This window comes from Strix uralensis, chromosome Z, assembly GCF_047716275.1.
Source record: "Strix uralensis isolate ZFMK-TIS-50842 chromosome Z, bStrUra1, whole genome shotgun sequence".
NCBI classification, from domain to species: Eukaryota; Metazoa; Chordata; class Aves; order Strigiformes; family Strigidae; genus Strix; species Strix uralensis.
In genome coordinates this window covers 49,135,477-49,154,476 of record NC_134012.1, presented here as the reverse complement: position 1 = coordinate 49,154,476, position 19,000 = coordinate 49,135,477, and the positions used below count along the sequence as shown (strand labels likewise).

Sequence of the window (19,000 nt, the reverse complement as noted above, 5' to 3'; positions counted from 1 at the left end):
CCATGCAAGCTTGTGCGTAGGAAGTGCAGATGGAGCCCGTGTCTCACCTGTGGGTGGGCTTGGACCCACTCTCAACGGATGGCACGGACATACCCATACTTGATTTGCACCCAGGTCCCATCTCAGCTGCTCCTGGCTGGATGAGGTGGTGGAGCCTGCAGCAGAGTGGTCTCACCCAGACCAGCCAGCTGCTTACTGCAGCCCATGATGCTTGTTTTCCAGTTGCTGCCATCCACTGCTGCGGAGCTGGAAGGTGCTGTGGAGACTCAGAGCCTGGTGGGGATCAACAGACTGATGCAGTTTGTGGAGGCAGAGCCCGTCACCTTGGGAATGGAGGAGGTAAATGGGAATCCATCTTGTGCCACGTTTCCAGTGTGGCAAGCAGTTATGTAGCCCCCCTCCCACTGGTGGCCCTCGATGCTGCTCGCAGAGTGGCCTCACGTCCCTCCAAGCCCATCGCACAGCGCTGCTGAAGCAACTGGTCACTGGAGAGGCCACGCAGGACATGTCGTAGGGTTGACCTGTGCAGCAGCTATGGAGGGCATTATTCATCTTGTTGCTAATCAAGTGGTCAACAGGAAATTTCTGCAGTAGCTTTTGCTGTAGCATCTTGAGAGAGCGCAGCATGCAAATCGGAGAGAGTGAAAAGCATCAGGAGTCAGATGAGCTGGGCTGGAGTCCTCCCTCCCCAGCTCTAAGGGCTTTCACCTCCGAATACTGTGTTTTTCTTAAGGCAGTAAAAGGTGCTTTTAAAGGCAAGTTCTGCGGTAAAGAGAATTTCTTGCTGCCAGGAGACAGCCCAAATTACTTTAATATGTAGTGTATTAATGAATGCGTTAATGAGTGAGTATGGGAGAAAATTTTTCCCGTGGCCCCTCCGCTGGTAAGTGGAATGGATACAGGATGAGATTAGGGTGATTTTGCCTGTGTTTGAGGAAGAGCCCCCTCCAGCCACGTCTGTACTTCGCTCCAAGCCATGGCTGCTCTTCTGCATCAGTTTCCATGCTCGACATCTTGATCTCTCCTCGCCTACCTCCAGGTTTTCGATGTCCTGCTGCTCTACGGTGTGCTGCAGCCAGGTGAGAGCCAGCGGGTCATGTTCACCTTCTTTGGCTACACAAATATCGTCACCCATGTCATGGTGCTGTGCAGGGTGGAGGGAGGCCCGACCTATGACATCGTGCTAAGTGGAGAGGCTTCGCTCATCAGCTACCTCCTAGACATCACAGAGATCGACTACAGGCTGCAGGTACCACACGCTTCTCTTGGCCGAGGTCCTTGTCGTGAAACCATCACCGGCGGGTTGCTACCCACCTAGGGCTAGGGCTCTCTCCCCTTCCCAACTACTTTGTTGGCTCTATGGCTTGGAAGTACAACCTTGGAGTGATATGTCCTGCATTCAAGCTGGTTTTTAAAGGCCATCTCCACCCCCCTCCAGCTGGGAATTCCTCCTCCTCAAGGTAACTAACAGCACCTCCTGGGGCAGGCAGGGTCTCAGTGGTGATCTCCAGAGGGACGTGCCCCAAGACATCCATCTGCTGATCCACTCCTAAAGCCTGAGGTCCAAGGAGGTGCTCTCTTTTGATGTTCTTGATTAATCAACAAAATAAACGAGGGAGGAAGTTAACTTGGGCTTCCCAGTCACTGTAGCTGGAGAGAATGTCCTAGAATAATCCCCACTTCTTTTTGGTTAAAAACCCCACAGATATTTCCAGCTGTTGCCCTGTCTCCCATTTTGCTGTCACTGCAGGTGCTTTTTCTTCTGCAATGTCTTGATGCCACCTCCTTTGTTCCAGCTGGGTGTGAGATGACACCATGAGGTGCAGAGAGCTTGTCTCCTCCTTGGTTTCCTTATGACTGATCTCTGTGGTTGGCATTGCCCCTCTGCATGCCGCCATCAGTATCTGTTCCTGTGTAGGGCTAAGGGGTGCCCTGTGGCGGTGGCTTCCCCAGGTTAACCTGGGAGACTCAAGTGCCCGTACCTCCTCTGCCTCTGCTTTTCTCCTGTGTTGAGTTCATTTGCTCGCATCCCAATGAAAGCAGAAGGAGGTTCCCAGTATCAGGCCTGTGTCTTCAGCTTCCCACTCCTCTGTCCTCTCTTCAGCTGTTTAACAAAGTCACCGAAGCAGAGGTCACCCTGCCGAACAGCGGGAAGATGGGATTCACCTACGTGGTGCTAAGGCCCAGCGCAGGCACCGCAGACAGCCCTCTGCCCGGCATGCCCCTGGTCCTGCCCAGCACAGTGAGTACGGAGGTGGCGTGAGTGATTGACCCTGGCTCTGGGTCAGGCTGCCCAGGAGGGGGTTGTAGGGGAAAAAAAACAAAATTAAAAAAAAAGAAAACAACCCACAAAAGCAGACAGGAGAGACAGGGCTGCAAGCAGCTGCTACTGGGAGGCAGGGAGGGTCAAGCAAGCGTGGTCCTCATCGCCCTTCACGGCCTTTGCCGGCGGGTCACACAGCAGCCACCGGCCGGAGGCACCAGTGCTTCGGTGGCTCTGGGGACCCCAACTGCTGAGTGCTCCAGCTGTGCGGGCACTGGGGCCACACTGTGCCGGCTCTCCTGAGAGTCACCTTTCCCAGGGTTTGTGATTGGACAGGGCTTACTCCTTGTCCCTGCCTGTAGCACACCCTGCCAGTCCCCTGCCAGCACTGAGCGGGACTTAAATGCTCTCACTTGGGCATGAAGCTGCTTTGCCAGAAATTGTAGCAGCCCCTGTACCGGTCCCCCACTCCCCCAGCTTTGCTGCTTCGCAGCAGCTTTGTGGGGCAGTGAGGGGGCCAGACAGGAGCAGGGCTGGAACAGTGAGGAGAGGACTTTGCAGCATCTCACCATCCCAACTTCTCAGTCCTGTGTTGCTGTCTTTGGGCTGGAGCAGCATTCCTGTCTAGTCCCTTTTTGCAGTGGGAAGAGGAAGCCAAAGGCGTTCACATTTCCTCATGCCTGTCTCCTACAAGGGGTGACACACTGATGCCCTCTTCCTGCGAACTTCCAAAGACCCAGCTCTGCTCAGACCCGCGCAATCAGTTGCTGTGACAGCCCCATTGGCACTGGCAGCTTGGCTGGGCTGGCTTTTGCTGCAGCTGTGTTCTGCGCTGCACCAGGGGCTCAGGGGACCAAGTGGCAGGATCTGTCCCGCTCAGCAGCTTCTCCCTGCAGCGTGAAGGGGAGTGGGGAGCTGAGGGTCCAGCCCAGTGTGCAGAGGGTGAGCCGAGGAAAGCTGCGGCTGTGTCCCATCACCCCAGGCTGTGTTGCTGTCTGCTTGCATTTGCTCTCAGCCTGGCTGGCAGGAGCCTAGCCTGGGGCTCAGGCAGCTTTCTGGAAGCCTGGAGAGGAGGTGCCCTTCCTGGCAACACCTTCCCTAGATCTTGTCCTAGTCTCTGCTCCTGCCTTTCCAGAGATGCATGTTTGCAGGTCACCGTGAGTCTGGATAGGCTCACGCACCCCCGGTGTAACCGCACAGGCAGGAGGTGTTTGGTTGGGATCATTTATAAGGGGTCAGGCCCTTCAACACCAGCCTGGGAACCGCTGATGTGCTGTGGCAGGAGCTGCTGGCCATGCTGAGAGTGTGGGCACTTCCCTTATTTTGCATAGTGGCTGGTAAAAGAGCTTTTATTTCTTCAGTCTGGCTCTTGCTAGCAGAGGGTAAACACCGCTAGGGGCAGAGCTGTGCTCATGCTGAGCAAGGGGCGGTCTGTGGGTCTGTCCTGGGGGAGTGCATCCCTATGAGCCCTCTGAAGGACCTAGTGTAGGAGACTTCAGCTTCTGGGTACAAGAAAGCTAGAAGGCGATGTTGTCTGATACTTTCTTATATATGAGAACCTGCCTTCTCTTCTCGGCGTGTCTGTCATCTGAGCCATCCCTCCACCAAACCCTCTTTGGTTCATTCCCTCCCTCTTCTCCCACACCCTGCAGAGTTAAGTTGGACCTGGCCAGGAGCAAGTCCTGAAAGTCTATTACCTGCCAGGAGTGCCTGGAGCCTTCTGCAGGACTTTCCAGATCCAAGTGGGTCACCTAGAACCAGAAGAAATCTCCCTGAAAGGAGAGGGGACCTTTCCCAGGATCTACTTGGACCTGTCCAGGAACATCAAAGGTGAGCACGGCCTGTCTGCTCCCCAGGAGGATCCCCTGTTTCTCCTCCATGTCAGATGCCCGTAGGGCAGCTCACACCTGCCTCCATGGAGCCTGGAGGTTTCAGGGCTGTCAGACCAACACTCAACCCCCCAGTTGCTTCCTGAGGCTCTGGCAGATGAGCCCGTGTGGGCTTTGCCCCAGGAACCATCCTGCAGAACTTGCCAGCATGTGTCGGAGTCCTGGGAAGGTGGTGGCTGGACAGAAATGCTCGGGAAAGCTGAGCACAGGCTGGCAGGGATTTTGGCAGGGTTGGATTTGCGTCACATTGCAGGGGATGAGATGCTCCTATGTGGGGAGGAAGATGGGTGGGAATGAACATCAGGGTTGATAGAGGAAAAGCAGCATCTACTTTCCATACATTGCTTGAGGAGGGTGTTTCTGGGAGAGGCCAGAGTCGAGGAAGTGGGGCTTCCCAGCTTAAATGGGAATGGCGCTGTGCCACACTTCTATTTGTGGATGTTTTCTTCCTTCAGGAAATGAAAAATATGAGAAGGTCCTCAAGGAGGTGATAGAAAAGATGGAAGACAGCCAGAGAGAGGAAGCAGTTGTTCTGGGGGAGGCTGTGGCCACGGAGCCACCCCCAGATCCCTTGGATGCCATGGTGAGAATGGCTGCTGCCCCATTTGACACGTGCCTCCCTCCCCCGGTGTCATTTGGTCCCCTGCAGCCCGCAGCAGGCTTCCCGGTGCCCTGCTGGCACTTGGGACCTCCCTGCCCATGATCCTGCATCAGGACACCCAACCTGCCCATGATCCTGCATCAGCTCAGCATTGCCCCCAGGGCTGCCCCAGGGAGAGATCCTGAAGACCCTGCTCAAGTGATTGAATTTATGGTACTTTGGGATGGAGATGTAGGTCATCACTGGGGTATTTGCTGCTCACAACCCAAGCCCTGCCAGCTTTACAGAGCTTAATAGCAGCAGCCTGACTGTGCCCTGGGACTGTGCTGCCAGGACTGATCTCTAAGAGACAGCAGCTTTATCGTGGCTCCCTTTACAAGAGAGCTTTTGTCCAAGCTGCTTTGGCACTGGCTGGGGGCAAGCAAAGACTTGGAGCTCTGGAAGGTTCCCAGCTTGTCTGTCTGTTTGTCTGGCCAGATCAGCTTTTGTAACAGTGACTGGGCAGGCAAAGATACTGGAGTTCATTGCCCTTGAGATGAGGCCCTGACTAAGAGAGCAGGACGTGTCACAGACACTGAGCAGCAAGACAGAAGGACCCCATCACCCCTCTCAACACAAGCAGGGGGGAGCCTTGGGAAGGACCGTTGCTAACCAGCCACTGCCTTTCCTTTCCTCAGCTGGACCCTCGGCTGCAGATGCAGATGGAGCAGATGCTGATAGAGGAACACGCCCTGGAGCAGCAGAAAGCTCTCACCTCTGGTCCCCCAGAGGCCACTGCCTTTGACCAGCACGCTCATCAGAGGCTTCTCAAGTTAGTAGGGCCTCTTGTACCCTATCTTCTTGTGCCCCAAGGGTAACACCCATCAGTGCACCCCTGCTCCTGAGAGGTCCTTGTGTCTGCAGAGCTGGGGATAGTGGGGACTTCAGAAAGGGTCTGATCCTGGTAGCTTTGACATGCTCCCTGTGAGCAGCTGAGTGTCCTCACTTCCACAGAGCCACCCTGAGCTTTGGAGGTGCTCAGCTCCCCACAGGCTCTGGGTCCTGCTCTTAGGGCTGAGGGGGTCCAGTGCAGAGCATCAAGCCCTTCCAGAGAGCACCAACACCATCCCTGCTGACCAGCTCTGAAAGAGGCAACTCAAAGCTGGCATCTTTGTTCCAGCTAACAGACCACACTGAGCAAAAAGAGTAGGGAACTGCAGAGGTTGACACACCCTTGACAAACCCTAAATCAGGTGGCTTGGATGCTGGTGGGACTGCAGGACTTACCTCGGTAACTTCCCTCTGCTCCTTCATGAGGAGGCACAGGCATGGTAGGCTCCAGTTCGGGAAGATGCTCTGCAAAACTGATCACGTATGTGCTTTCCCAAGTGTGATTGCTCTGGAAAAGGACCCTCCCGTGAATCTTGTAGGTGTTGATTACTGCATTTGTCGGTGCTGCTTTGGGGACAGATCTGGTTGCAGAGCAGTGAAGATTTCCTGTGCAGGCGAATCTTATGACAAGGTCCTGAAGCCATTTCAGGCTGGGGCTGTACACCAGGCTTAGCAGTTTCATTGAGACCAGTGGAGGTCCACTGGACTTATCTACAGTGGCTTTCTATAGCAGAGGAGCTGTGACCAGTATTCATTTTAAACTAGTTTTATTTTAAGGTCCCACTGGTAGGTGATAAAACCTAGGTCCTATGCTCCTCGTGAGTTACCAAAGTCTTACTACCAGGTGGTCAGGCCTTGGGTTTCACGGGCTTGAGTTGAGTTTTTACAGCAGCGAAACCAGAAATATTCACTTTATTTGCATCTTCCATGCTCTTGGAAATGTAGCCAGGCTGTGGTTTAAGGACTGTCCTTACTCCTCCTTTCAGAGTTGAGCTGCCCAAGTACCTCCTGGACTTTGGGTACGTGATTCTCGGTAACACCCCCACGCACGTCGTGAGGATCACCAACACCGGGCAGTTCCCTGTGTCCTTCCACACTGATAGACGGGTCCTGTGTGACGCAGGTAACCGGTGCTGGAGAGACTTCACATGGGCTTGAAGGAGCTGTCTCTGACAGATTAGCTTAAGCCACTAGACATGGGGAGTTTTTTTGAGTGCTTGTGTGTATAACTTTTTCCTCCTTGGGACCCTCTGCCTGGTGCTTTAGAGCCTGAGTTCTCCTGGCCAGCAGTGCTCAGAGACCCGGCCTGCCTGTGCCTGCCCTAACACTTCCCTGCAGGGGCTGGATGGGCTGATCACCTTGGTCACCTCTCAGCATCTTCTGCTCTTGGCTACCATGAGCATCATCTGATGGGCACTCCATGGGCTTGTGTTGCAAACAGATGGACGTTTTGTGGTTTGGAAGTGCTTTGTTTAAAGTTCATAATGCCATAGCACTTCTGTTCAGCCTTTATTGAGAAGACAGCCTGTGAGGCCCTCTGTTGTATCAAAATAGGCTTTCTAAACAGGCCTTGACATAAGGCTGCAGTACCAGCAAATGGTGACTCGCCATGTCTGAAGGGTGATCAGGTGCCTCCTCTAAATTGTTTTTCAGGGAGTACCATGGCATGGGGGAATCTTAGTTGGAAATTCTCCTTTGGAGAGGTCTGTGCATCCTTCCCTGGGGTGCCTAGTGAAGGAATGGTTGGAGCTCCTCAACTGAGATGTTTCCTTTTTACCATGTGGGTCTTGGATTCTGGCTGTGAAAGCCCTTTCTCCTTGTATGGTGACAAGGGAGAAGGAGTGGCAATCTTCTCCACAGGTACAAAGGGGTCCTTCACAGAGCTGCCAGCCAGGACATATGGCCTTAACGTGCTTGTGACACATTCATGTCTATTGTGCATCTCAGCTGCTTTATTTTCATCTGTTCAAGGTTTCAGTGTGGATCTGGACCACGTGAAGCACCTGCTCTGCTGCGAGACCAAGGTGTTTGAAGTGCGCTTCGACCCACAGAGCGCCAACCTGCCACTGGGAGAGGTGGACGTGCTCCTGCCCATCAAGGTACCTACGGCGTGCTTCCTCACCCCGCTGTGCCCGTGCACCTCTCGGGGCAGGTGGAGAGTCGGTGACAGCAACAGATGTCACTGGGGCTCTCAGCTGGATGCTCGGTCCTTCCCTAGGTAGCAGGAGGCCCCACGTTCCATGTCCACCTCCATGCCAGCGTGGCTGTGCCATCCCTCTGCGTCTCCAGGGACAGACTGGAGTTCTCCACTCTCCAGTGTGGGCAGTGCCAGGAAGAAACTTTCCAGCTCCACAGTCAGCTCCAGGTCCCCTGTAACTGGGTCATCACTATAAATGAGCCTGTTAAGAAGGTAAAGCACAGACAATGTGTAACATGTAACTTCTCGGTTGGGCTTTCTTTGCCTCTCTTGCCCTTTCTGCCCCTGTGGCTGCGTGAGCACTTGGGCCACAGCTCATCTGAGGAAGCTTTGGAGGGTACAGAGCAAGGCTGGCTCACCTGGACCTGTGCATTAGATGGTGCTTCACTTCTCTGCCACCTTCCCCCGTTCCTCCTCTTCTGAGGATGGTGCCTCCCCATCTGCCTGCCCTGCCTGTTTTCCCTCCAGTTCTAGGCCACAGGTGGCCTCGGCTGGTTTGGCTGTGGGTGCCCTCAGCACCATGACGGTGTCTCAGAGCACTGGAGGAACCGAGGGTCTGTCCTCGCAGACCAAGGAGACCTCACACAATTGTTTTTTTGTTCTCAGATGGACAGACATTGGCCAGCGAGGATGTGTCGGAAGGTGCCCCAGAAGTTGAAGGCCCAGCCCTGTGTCTTCAAGGCGCTGCCCTCGGCTGGATCCCTCGCTCCAGGACAGCGATGCAACGTGCGAGTCAGGTTGTCACCCACAGAAGAGGTGAGATCAGCAAGTGTCACCCCCAAGAGGTCTGGCAGGGCAGTGTGGTAACGAGAGTCCAGCACAGGGAAGAGGAGACGGCGTCTGCCTCCACAGAGAGCTTTCTGCAAGCACCGTACCCACTGTGCCTCAGTTCCCCCTGCAGCACACTCTTCTGAGAGGGGCTTTGAAATCCCCCTGGGGAGCTTGCTCAGCATCAGGGCACGGTGAGGTGCCTGCCTCTCGACGCATGGGGGGAAATCTGCCTGTTTGCCCTCGTCTCCCCCTTCCACAGGCCTGTTTAAGGCTGCAACGCCCTGGTGCAGAGCAGCTGGTGCGCTTGCAGGGGATAACCCTGGAAGGGCCAATCTAGGCAAGTCCTGCTGCTGGTACCAGCAGACAAAACAGCCACCAGGCACCTTCCTGGGCACGGCAGGACAGTTGTCTGCAGTGGTGTGCTGCCAGCAGTCCCTGTGGCTCTGGCCCAGCCTGCCTGCACGTTCCCAGGCAGTCTGGGAGTCAGGTGAAATGATGGGGCATTCCCAAAAGCAGTTTGCCTGTGGCCACTGTGACTTGGAAACTGGCAGTGGGTAACAGGATGGACACAAGTGCTTCCGTGCCTGGGAACAGTCCCAGGGATGTTTTAATTGCTGTAGAGGTGTAACCATCTTGTGTCTGGCTTTGACCAGAGCCAATCACTGAGCAGAGAAGACGACCCTTATTTCTAGCCAGTGAGAGCTCATCTGCCTCATTCATAGAGCTGATGTTTGCCTGATGCAGCAGTGCCAGGACTGTGTCTGGGCAACATAACCCTGAGGACCTTTCTCATGAGCATCACACTCCCTCGTGACTAGGTGAAAACATCTGACAGTGCATTTTAGATTCGTCTGACACCCAAATATCCAGTTACACTTCACACCAGGATTCATCCCAGTTACTCAGAGCCAGTATGCAGATGCTGTAGCCCCTGCTGGAAGTAAATATCTGTTTTCTATTCCCCTTAGAGGTACTGGTGACACCCCTGCCCTGGGGCAAGAGTTGAATTTGAGGCCCTGTCACCTGGGACTTCATGGAAGAGCTTTCTGTGCTTCTCTCTTTTCAGAAGTCCTATAGAAGTGAGCTGAAGATTAACATTTGCCAGAGCAGCCAGCACCTCCAACTGCAGGTCTTGGGGTGTGGGCTGGAGCCACAGCTGGAGTTCAGCCCCCCAGTGCTTGAGCTGGGACCGTTGCTGCCGTACAGCTGTGGAGCAGAGGGGACGGTGGTGGTGAAGAACCCATGCGAGTTCCCCATCGAGTTTTACTCGCTGGAGTTCGACCAGCAGTACCTTGCTGAGGAGCAGGTGAGAGGGAAGGTCTGGCCCCCATGTGCACGCTCCCGTAGCTTCACAGTGCTCCAGCATTCCCGGGTTCGTGCCAGGGAGATGGAGACAGTCCCCAGGGCAAAGTCTGGTGGCATTTCAGGGTTAGCCAGCTCTGCTGGCAGACTGTGGAGGGGCTTGGATAGTCCGTGTTGTTAGAAACACGTCCTGCATATGGCTTCTCTTCCCTACATGCACAGATCCTGCAGACGCTTAAAGACTACGATTGCCACAACACCTTATTGCTGCCTCTGCGTGCCCCGGGTGAGAAGCTGCCCCCTGAGGTGCTGGAGTACTATCAGGACCAGAAGAGGCTGCAGGATGAGCAGACAAAGTCCAAGACTGGGGAACCAGCAGGCCAGGACAACAGTAAGGGTTTGGCATTGGCTGTCCTGAGTGTGGACACAGCGGGGAGTCCAGCCCGCACGCCCCAAGCTCTCCATGGGAAGCCCAGGCTTTTAGCAGCCACCCATTCCCCAGCTTGGTGGAGAAATTCCAGCATGAAGGTCTGTGGCTTGTAACACGCATCCCCTACCAGCCCTGAGTGCAGCCAAAGCAAGCTCATATCTGCCTACCATGGACCGGGGAAATAATCATGTTGTCCTCTTGTGTCCCCTAACCACAAAAAATAGGATTGGATGAGTTCTTCAGCCAGCAGGACCAGGTCTAATATCACCAGCTATCTTATATTTGTTCCTTCCCAGCACCAAAAGCATAAACTCAAAATCCCCCCGAGGGCAGAGACAGCCTGGACAGACTTCTCCTTGGGAAACTTTCCATCTTTTGCACGTGGCCGTGCAAAGAGGCAAATGTCAAAGAACAGATTGCCTGGCCATGTCCACCCTCTTCTTCCCTCCCTGTGGCCTTCCTCCTCAGCAAACTTTGAAGATGTCCAGTCTCTGTCAGATCAAGGAAGAAAGTCCTCTGCTGGGATCATTCACACTGTCTCATCCCAGAGCTCATTCATTTTCCCCTCCGTGTTTGATGAAAGCCAGTCCAACAAGTGGACTCTAAATCTGAATGCGGAGGAGGGGGAAGGTGTTGAGAAAAGACAGGGGATGGGTAATGTTGCAGACAGGGCAGGGACAAGTGAGAGGCCAGAGAGGTTCTCCCCAGTTTTGCCAAATGAGCACCTTTTCCCCCAGGAGCTGCTGGGATCAGGATGATGCTGTTCCCTTTCCTAGGCAGGGCAGCGCGCTCTCTGTCCTGCGTGACACTGCAAGCGAGATGGCTTTTGGTGACCTCCTAAGGGCAAAGGTGGGAGCTCTTTGCAAATGCTGTTATGGTGAATTCAGAGCCCAGCTACATCTCCTGGTATAATATTCCTAAAGCATCCAGCTTTTGGATAATGGTTTGATCCACAAATGGAGCCTCTCCCTTGGGACGGTGTAAAATGCCTGGTTCTGCCTGTCCCCCCTTTACTCAGCAGGACCTGGGACCAAACTCCCATGAGGACCATGTTGACAGGGCACGGGAGATTTGGCCCAGTCCTTTTAGGTATTGCCAAATGCTTGCTCTTTCCTCTTTCTGCCACCCCATTTCCTATACTCTGAACAGGCACCTTGACCACCATCTAGGGCAGACCCTGATCTGCACAAGCTTAAAGGAGGGGCATGGTGAGACCTCGGTGTGGTGTTGGTTTCAGCAGAGTCTTCTCTCCCAGGATCTGAGGGGATGGGGAGGATGATCAGGATCATAGGTAGGCAGGAGGCTGACTTTTCTATCTGGTTCTGCACAGCAGAGCATCGGCAGAGCATCACCAGCAACAAGGCAGCTGCGGGAGAACTGGCCGACAGCCCTGTCTATAGGGCCATCGCCCGCCACCTTGGCATCGATATCTCTGCAGAGGGGCGCACACGAGGGATCGTCGTCATCATCCATGGGGCACCCCTGACAGGTAGGTGAGCCGCAGCCCATGTCTGCAAGGAGTGGGGAAGCAGGAGAGACACATCCTGGTGGGTTGTGGTGCTTGGTTGACCAGTTGAAGTGAAGCGAGGTAAGCCACAGCTCTGCTGGTACATGAAATGGTCCCAGGCCTTCACCAGCTGGGGCAAGTGCTGTGGCTCACCCTGTGTCCACACAGCTAGGCTATCGTTCCCCCACACAGGGTGACCACGTCACCGTTGCTTCGTGGGAGCACAGTGCCTAGTGCCCATGTTGCCTCATGGGAGCAGTCCCTCGCCCACGCTGACCCCCAGACCGTGCCCAGACGCTGCCTGAGGCAGCGCTGGCCAGCACAGGCTGGTGAACGCTCTGAGTGGTGGCGGGACAGGGCTCGAAACAATGTTCTGGCCCAGGGTTGAGGTCACCACGAGGGACAAAGTGCTCAGCTGGATGTGAGGTGGAGGTGATCCTCCTGGCTCTAGAGGAGAATGTTTCTAGCCATGCTCAACTACCTCCGTCATGGTCTCCCCTAAAGGGGCACTTGATTTCCGACTGTCCTTGAAACTTTGAAATCCTGTCTGGGGACTTTCTAGAGCCTGTCCTGAAAATGCTTCACATGCAAGTGTCACCGAGCACTCTTCCTCTCTCTCAAGGAAAGACAGCAGCAGCGGTTGCCCTGTCCAAATATTATGGCGCTGCCTGCTTGTCCATCGACACCGTGGTGAGAGAAACCATCTCGGACAGGAGCAGCTCAGCAGGGCTGTGCGCCCGGGAGCTGTGCATCGGGGCTGCCATCGAGCAGAGCTGCAAGGAGGCAGAGGGTGCCGGTAAGGAGAAACGCTGGACCTAGAGCAGCGCTTCAGAAACCCACCATGACCATCCACTTCTGCTTGCTCCAGAGAGGAAGTCTGACAGCCCTTGGGTCTCCTAGGGAACATGGGTGCAGCATGTAGAAATGCAAAGCCATTTCATAAAGCATCTCGTGTTATTAAAAAAAATAATCTCTGTTTTAAGGGCTCAGACAGGGGCACTTTTACTGCCTCTGGGCTTCTCAGCACATACTCCTTTTCCTAGGAGTGGTGAAGCACACCTGTATTTTTCTCAGGGGTTTTTTATATTTCCTCAAAGCTGAATCCAGCTGGCTCCTCGTGGCCATCAGGCAGAACTGCTGCCCACTTTAACAACAAAGAAGCCCTCTGAAGCTGCTCATTAAGCACTAGACAACTGACTTTGAGTGTGGCTTCAGAAACATGAGAGGAAGGGAAGAATAACCTCCCAGACTTTCAGATGAGACATGCTGCAGATGAGCTCTTTTCTCCAGAGGTTTTCCTAGACACACTGTCAGGTCACACAGCTCGTGCATGTGGTGCTGTTCTCCACCTGAGACCAGAGACTTTTAGAAAATCTGGTTGGGCAGTTGGTGCCCCGCGCTCTGCAGGGTGAGGCCAGACCCTGGTTCTGGTGGGGGAAGTTTTGCATTGCTCTGCTTTGAACCTGGTTGGGTTGGGAGCTGGTGGAAGGAAGAAGGGTCTGGGCCTCAGGTGGGGTTATCCCATGCGGAGGATTTAGCTCCAGTGGAGATGGGGGATGCAACTGGGACGGGGCTGCATGTTACCATCTTCATGTGAGAATGCAGGATGGGTGCAAGGTACACAAATGATGCTCCTGGATGGTGGAGCCTTGGCTTGATCCATAGGGGAGCTAGTGTGCAGTGTCACCTGAGTGCACATTTGTGAGGAGGGACGCGGAGCTGTGCCTTAAAAACTCTCTGGCTTTAAAATCCAGTATCAGATGGTGTGCTTTACCATGCTAATAAGAGAAGCAGGGCAGGAGCTGCTTCTGGAGATCGGTGCTGCTAGTGCCCAGCAGGCTGGGGAACAATGGCCGTGTCCCTGCCAGGGCGCAGGGCTGTGCCCGTTGGGGTGGAAGGTGCCTGCTTGCTCCCCACTGAGCGTCTGTCCACTCCACAGGTCACAACGCAGATGCGTCCCTCAGCCTGCAGTTCGACACCAGGGCCAAGCGCAGCCTAGACATGAGACGGTCCAGCTCTGTGGACAAACTCAGCCTGCGGTCCGTCAGGTCCTGAGGCCAGGTGAGCGCTGTGGCGGGCAAGAAGAAGACAGATGGCCCCACACCCCAATCCCAGAAACAGCATCTGATGGATCTGACAGGCTCCCAGGTGAAGCACGATCTGCACTGGTTAATGCCTGGGACCTTTCTATTGCCTCTGAGAAGTGAAGGGGCCGCTTCCAGTGGAGGCTCTGTGTCACCCAGAGCCTGGTGCGGGGGTCTGTAGTGCAGAGAGCCAGCTGGGCAGGCTGGGCGTGGCTCGGGGTGGGAATGAAACCCTGTGCTCTGGCAGAAAAACTCTACGGCATCTTAACAGATTGTTGGCAAAGTGCAGTCCTGGCTAACGTGACTGCAGCAGTGGGCAAAGCTGCCGGGTGCTGTGCTGGGGGCTTGCAAGCTTGGGTCTCTGCTGGCCACGGATGCACCCTCCAGCATGGTCCCCTGGAGCTGCTGGCCTGCAGTTTTGTTCTAGTCTCCTGCTAGTGAGAAACCCCAGCTCCAAGCCCAGCAGTTGGAATTGTTTGGGGGTTTCCAAAGTGGTTGATTTTTCTTGTGGTGTTCAACATTACAGGGCTCATCAAGTTCTCACCTCTCTCCCCTTCCCTGCGTTCCTGCACAGCGATGGCTGAGCATCAGTGGCAGCACATCAGGAGAGCTGGGCTTTAGGAGCTGCGTGCTGCCCGAGGACCTGCTGGTGGCCATCCTCTCTGAAAGGCTGCAGGTACGTGGGGTGGGGGCAAATGGTACGTTCTTGCTACAGAGAGACAGGCAGCGAGGTACAATTCAGAGAGGAGGAGGGCTGTGCCTGCTCTTGGAGGAGTCCTGGGCTGCGTGCAGGGATCCGTGGGTGAAGCTGCAGATGCCATAAGTTGGCAGAGCGTGGGGAAAGATCAGAGCTTGTCTGAGCTGCTGCACTTGGAACTGTGATGGCTGGTGATCTTTGACATCAGGCTTTAGTGACTAGCTGAGAGCCCAATGCGTGCAACAGCTGACTTTCTCTTCCTTTTCGACTTTATCTGCAGCTGAGTGACTGCTACCAGGGAGTGGTGTTTGATGGCCTGGAGACCCCCTTTGCACGCGACATGGCGTCTGCTCTCCTCTGCCTGCTCAAAGCTGTCAGAAATCGGCCTTACATCTATTTTGTGAACCTGTTCCAGGATTATGCTTCTTTGAAAGCCAGGGAGATGGCCGCAAAAGAGCAGGAAGGTGAGACTCTTCGTCTCCGTAACTCTGAAATCTTCTCTCTCAAGCCCTCAGCCTTACCCGTGTGTATCTGGGTTACCAGCAGAACTTGTAAGAGATGTTTTTATTAATCCTTCCACCTTCTGCCTCGGTGTAGCCAGCACTCAGCTCACAGCTGCTTAAAATTCAACAATGCTGAGGCTGACCTCAGTCTCTAACATTAAAGCCCGGGCACAAGTGCAAGCTGTTGTGGCTCAATAACTAATCACTGGCCAGCTGTCCACAGTGCTGGTGCATGTGAGCCAGGCAAGGCATGGGAACTCACTGGCCAGCGATAGTTTGGGGGCTTATCTGAATTCTGAAGCAGGGATGTGAGCTCGCCAGTATCTCCTGGCAGGATGATAGGCTGGGTCAGGACAGAGTTGTGAATCCTGGCAGCTCACCCAGAGCAGCAAGCTCTGCTTGCAGGCACTGATGGTTTCTCCTTGGTCTGTGCTGAAGGACAGGAGTGGGAGGAAGCTGCCAGGAGGGCGAAAGCACGTCTCTGGGAAATGGAAGAGGACGAGTATGATGCCCTCACCGAGGAGGAGAAAATTCAGTTTGATAACAGTATACTGCAAGTCCAGCGTGAGAGGAAGAAAAGGTCTGTAAGCCTTCAATGGGTGCCTCCCCAGGATAGTGTCCCCAAAGGGTTTCCCTGCTCCGGAGACCTTGGTTGTGCTCAGAGGGGTTACCAAGGCCAAAAGCATTAATTACCAGCAGCACAAGGATTGCCAGTTCCACCTCCCTGGTTCCCAGCAGAGGAGGGACCTTCCTCCGGTGAGATGAGAACATCTTCTCTCCGTTTTAGTGGTGAGCCCTTCGGCTTTGACACTGGCTGCAGGGAGCTGGGCTCTGTGCTTCCCTTGCCACAGTGCTTACAAGTGTCTCTAAGTTAATTATGTTCGTTCTCATCTTCATCGCCCTTCTTCTCCAAACCAGAGGGGTTGTGGTGTGGGTTGGTTGAGGCGCAGCTGTGCTGGCTTGGTTTGGATCCCGGTCCTGCTGTAGGTGAGGGAGGCCCTTGCACTGCTGAGCTCCCAGGGTTTTCCTTACTGAGTGACACCAGCCACAAAAGCTGGTGTCTCTTAGGCTCACCTTCAGCTGCAGCAGCAGGTGAGCCTGGGAGAAGCTCTGATCCAGCAAAGCAGCCCTGTTCAAGAGGATACACAGGATAAGCTTAAGCCCCTATTAACCTGTGGTGGTTTGACCTTGGCTAAATGCCAGGTTCCCACCAAGTCGCTCTATCACTTCCCCCCCTTCCCCTTTTTTCTCAACAGGGCAAAGAGGGGAAAGAAAATAACCAACCCTTGTGGGTAAAACAAAAGCAGTTTTAATATAAGCAAAGCAAAGGTCCGCGTGCGGAAACAAAAAAAAAAAGAAAAAACCAACAGATTTATTCTCTACTTCCCATGAACAGGCGATGTCGGGCCTTCTCAGGAAGCAGGGCTCCAATACGCGTAGTGGTTGCCTCGGAGGACCAAGGGTGACCCCACCCCCTTCCTCCTTTCTCCCAGCTTTATGACTGAGCAGACTGAGCAGACGTCATATGGTCTGGAATATCCCTTTGGTCAGTTCGGGTCAGCTGTCCTGGTTGTGTCCCCTCCCAAGATCTTGCCCACCCCATCCCAGTGTGTGGGGGGGGAAATGTCGGAAAGAGCCTTGGTGCTGTGTAAGCACTACTCAGCAGTAGCCACAACACCAGTGTGCTATCAACACCCTGCCAGCTCCCAACATAAAACACAGCACCATGAGGGCTGCTACAGGGGAACCAATCCTGGCTCAGCCAGACCCGGTACATAACCCCTGCCTGAAACTTGGGGAGGGACTTGCTTAAAGCGAGCCTGTGTTTCAGCACTTCTTTCAACCCCAGCTGAAGTTTGTTTCCCTGGGAGGAGATCACTAGGGCTGCTTCAAACTGTGATTTCCAGGACAGGCAGCACAAGTTTCCCATGGTCCCAGCTGGGCTCCAGCAGGAAACCTGGTTGTTTGGAGCCTGTTTTGCAGGAGGGCAGTTACTGCAGCCTTTGCTTTCTGATTGATATGGCTAGTCTTGCTAAGGAGCAGGCTGTGCCCAGGGAGAAGGGCTAGATAAGCCAAGTATTGGTGCAGGGATAAGCAGGTGTTAGTGATTTGTGAGCTGGTTTAGTGATTTGTGAGCTGGATATTGAGAGCTTCAGGCTCCAGTGTGGAGCAATGGTGGATCAGTCTTTGGCAGCATGCTGGAGGTGTCCAGGTGGACCTTATTGGAGAAGTAGTGCAATTTAGACCTTGTGACAGCAAAGCCTAGATTTGGCTGGCCCTGGAGGTCCCCTCCCACTTCCCTCACTTTGGATGTCCCAGCCTCCCCAGGTTGAGGGAAGTCCACAGAGCTGGTCTAACAGTTGTGCCTGGCCTTAGGGTCAGTGAATGAAGTGTGGGACCAGCTAGGATTGCAGCGAGCCCCGATTTCTGGCGGTGACTCTCGGGGATGTTTTCTGTTTGTCTTGCTGAAGGAAGATGGAGTGGCTGGCTCGAGAGCTTGAGGAAAAGCACCGGTGGGAGCTCGAACGCTTGAGAGAGGAAGAATTGCTGAAGAAGTTGTCTAAGTGGGCCAAGAGAAAGCTTGGAAAAGACAAAGAAAATGCTTCAAGGAAGAAAAGCGAGCCTGGAGTCAGGCAGGTGGGTGGTTGTGTTTATAGAGAAGAGTGAAAGCCCTGGGGACCCGCCTGCTGAGCCGTACCATTCCTGGCGAAGCCAGCAGCCACCCGCAGTGCTGGGGGTGAGTACCTGGCCATCAGCAACACACGGGGCTGTGCTGGGAAACAGCAGCCAGTGTTTGATCGTGCTGCTGCTTCACCAGGGGTATTTTCGCATGGGTTTGTTGGGTAGAGCTGTTCTTCTAGGGTCGTGCTGCCTTTGAGTCGTGGCTTCACGTAACTCCAAGCCCTAGATAGTTTTAGTTCAGCATTTCTCCCCGTTCTGCATGTGACTTACACCTCTGAGCCATGACCCGCCTGGGATGTGGTGTCTTTTGCTACCTGTCTGGCAGGAGATACCACCAGGCCCTTTAGGTATTCATTAGCAGCCAGACTTCCCAAAGTGTCAGCCAGACACAGGGATGGATGCTCAGCACACCAGAAACGTGCCCGGAGGACTGCACGGGAGTAAGGAGGTGTCTTAAGTTCCCTGTTTGGGTTGGGGAAGCTGTTCTGTTTCTCAGCTGGTTTGCAGGACTCCTCATCAGTCTGGCACTGGGGAGTTTAGTTTCAGTTGAGCTCAGCTGGGTACCAGCTGTGTTCTGAATTGGGATTTGTAGAGCACCTAGCACAGGTCTCAGATGAGGCGTGGGGTGCTATTGCAAAGATCGCCGCTGTCCTACAGCATTTGAGTTGGTGCTTTGAAATGCTCACAGCTTTTTCCTGCTCCTCCTGCCCAGAATACGAATGCATCCACTAGCAACACCAGCGCATCCACCGGCAACCTGTCCAATGTCACCGAGGGGGGAGAGAAGAAGGGATCTGCAAAGGAGCACCCAGACTCTCTTGCAAGTAACAAGGAAGATAAGAAAAAGCAGAGCAAGGCTCCCCCGACAGAGGCCTGCCCAGTGGAGGTTGTGCAACCTGCAGACCCAGAACAGGGGGAAACCAAAACTGAGGCGCAGAGTGACAGCGAGAAGAACTTGGCCCTGAGGTTTAAGATCTACGAGGCATCACAGAAGGATGTCACACACATTTTGTCATCCTGGGACAGGGCTCAGGGTATCCTGCTGTCCCCTCTGAACCAAGAGGTGATGCAGCACCAAGTACAAGGCCAGCGCCAGCATTTATCCAGGCGGAGGAGCCAAAAGGACAGAGAGAAGGAGCATCTAGAAAAACTGAAGGCTCTTGAGGTCTCCAAGTTATCTGGGCTGGAAGGGGAAGGTGCAGAA

The 19,000-nt window shown here is 54.3% G+C and overlaps 1 pseudogene; it reads left to right on the top strand.

Annotated features, from left to right (window-relative positions):
* Positions 1-18,009, top strand: part of LOC141938261 (hydrocephalus-inducing protein homolog) — a 132,595-nt pseudogene extending 114,586 nt beyond the window's left edge.
* The last annotated feature ends 991 nt before the right edge of the window (positions 18,010-19,000 follow it).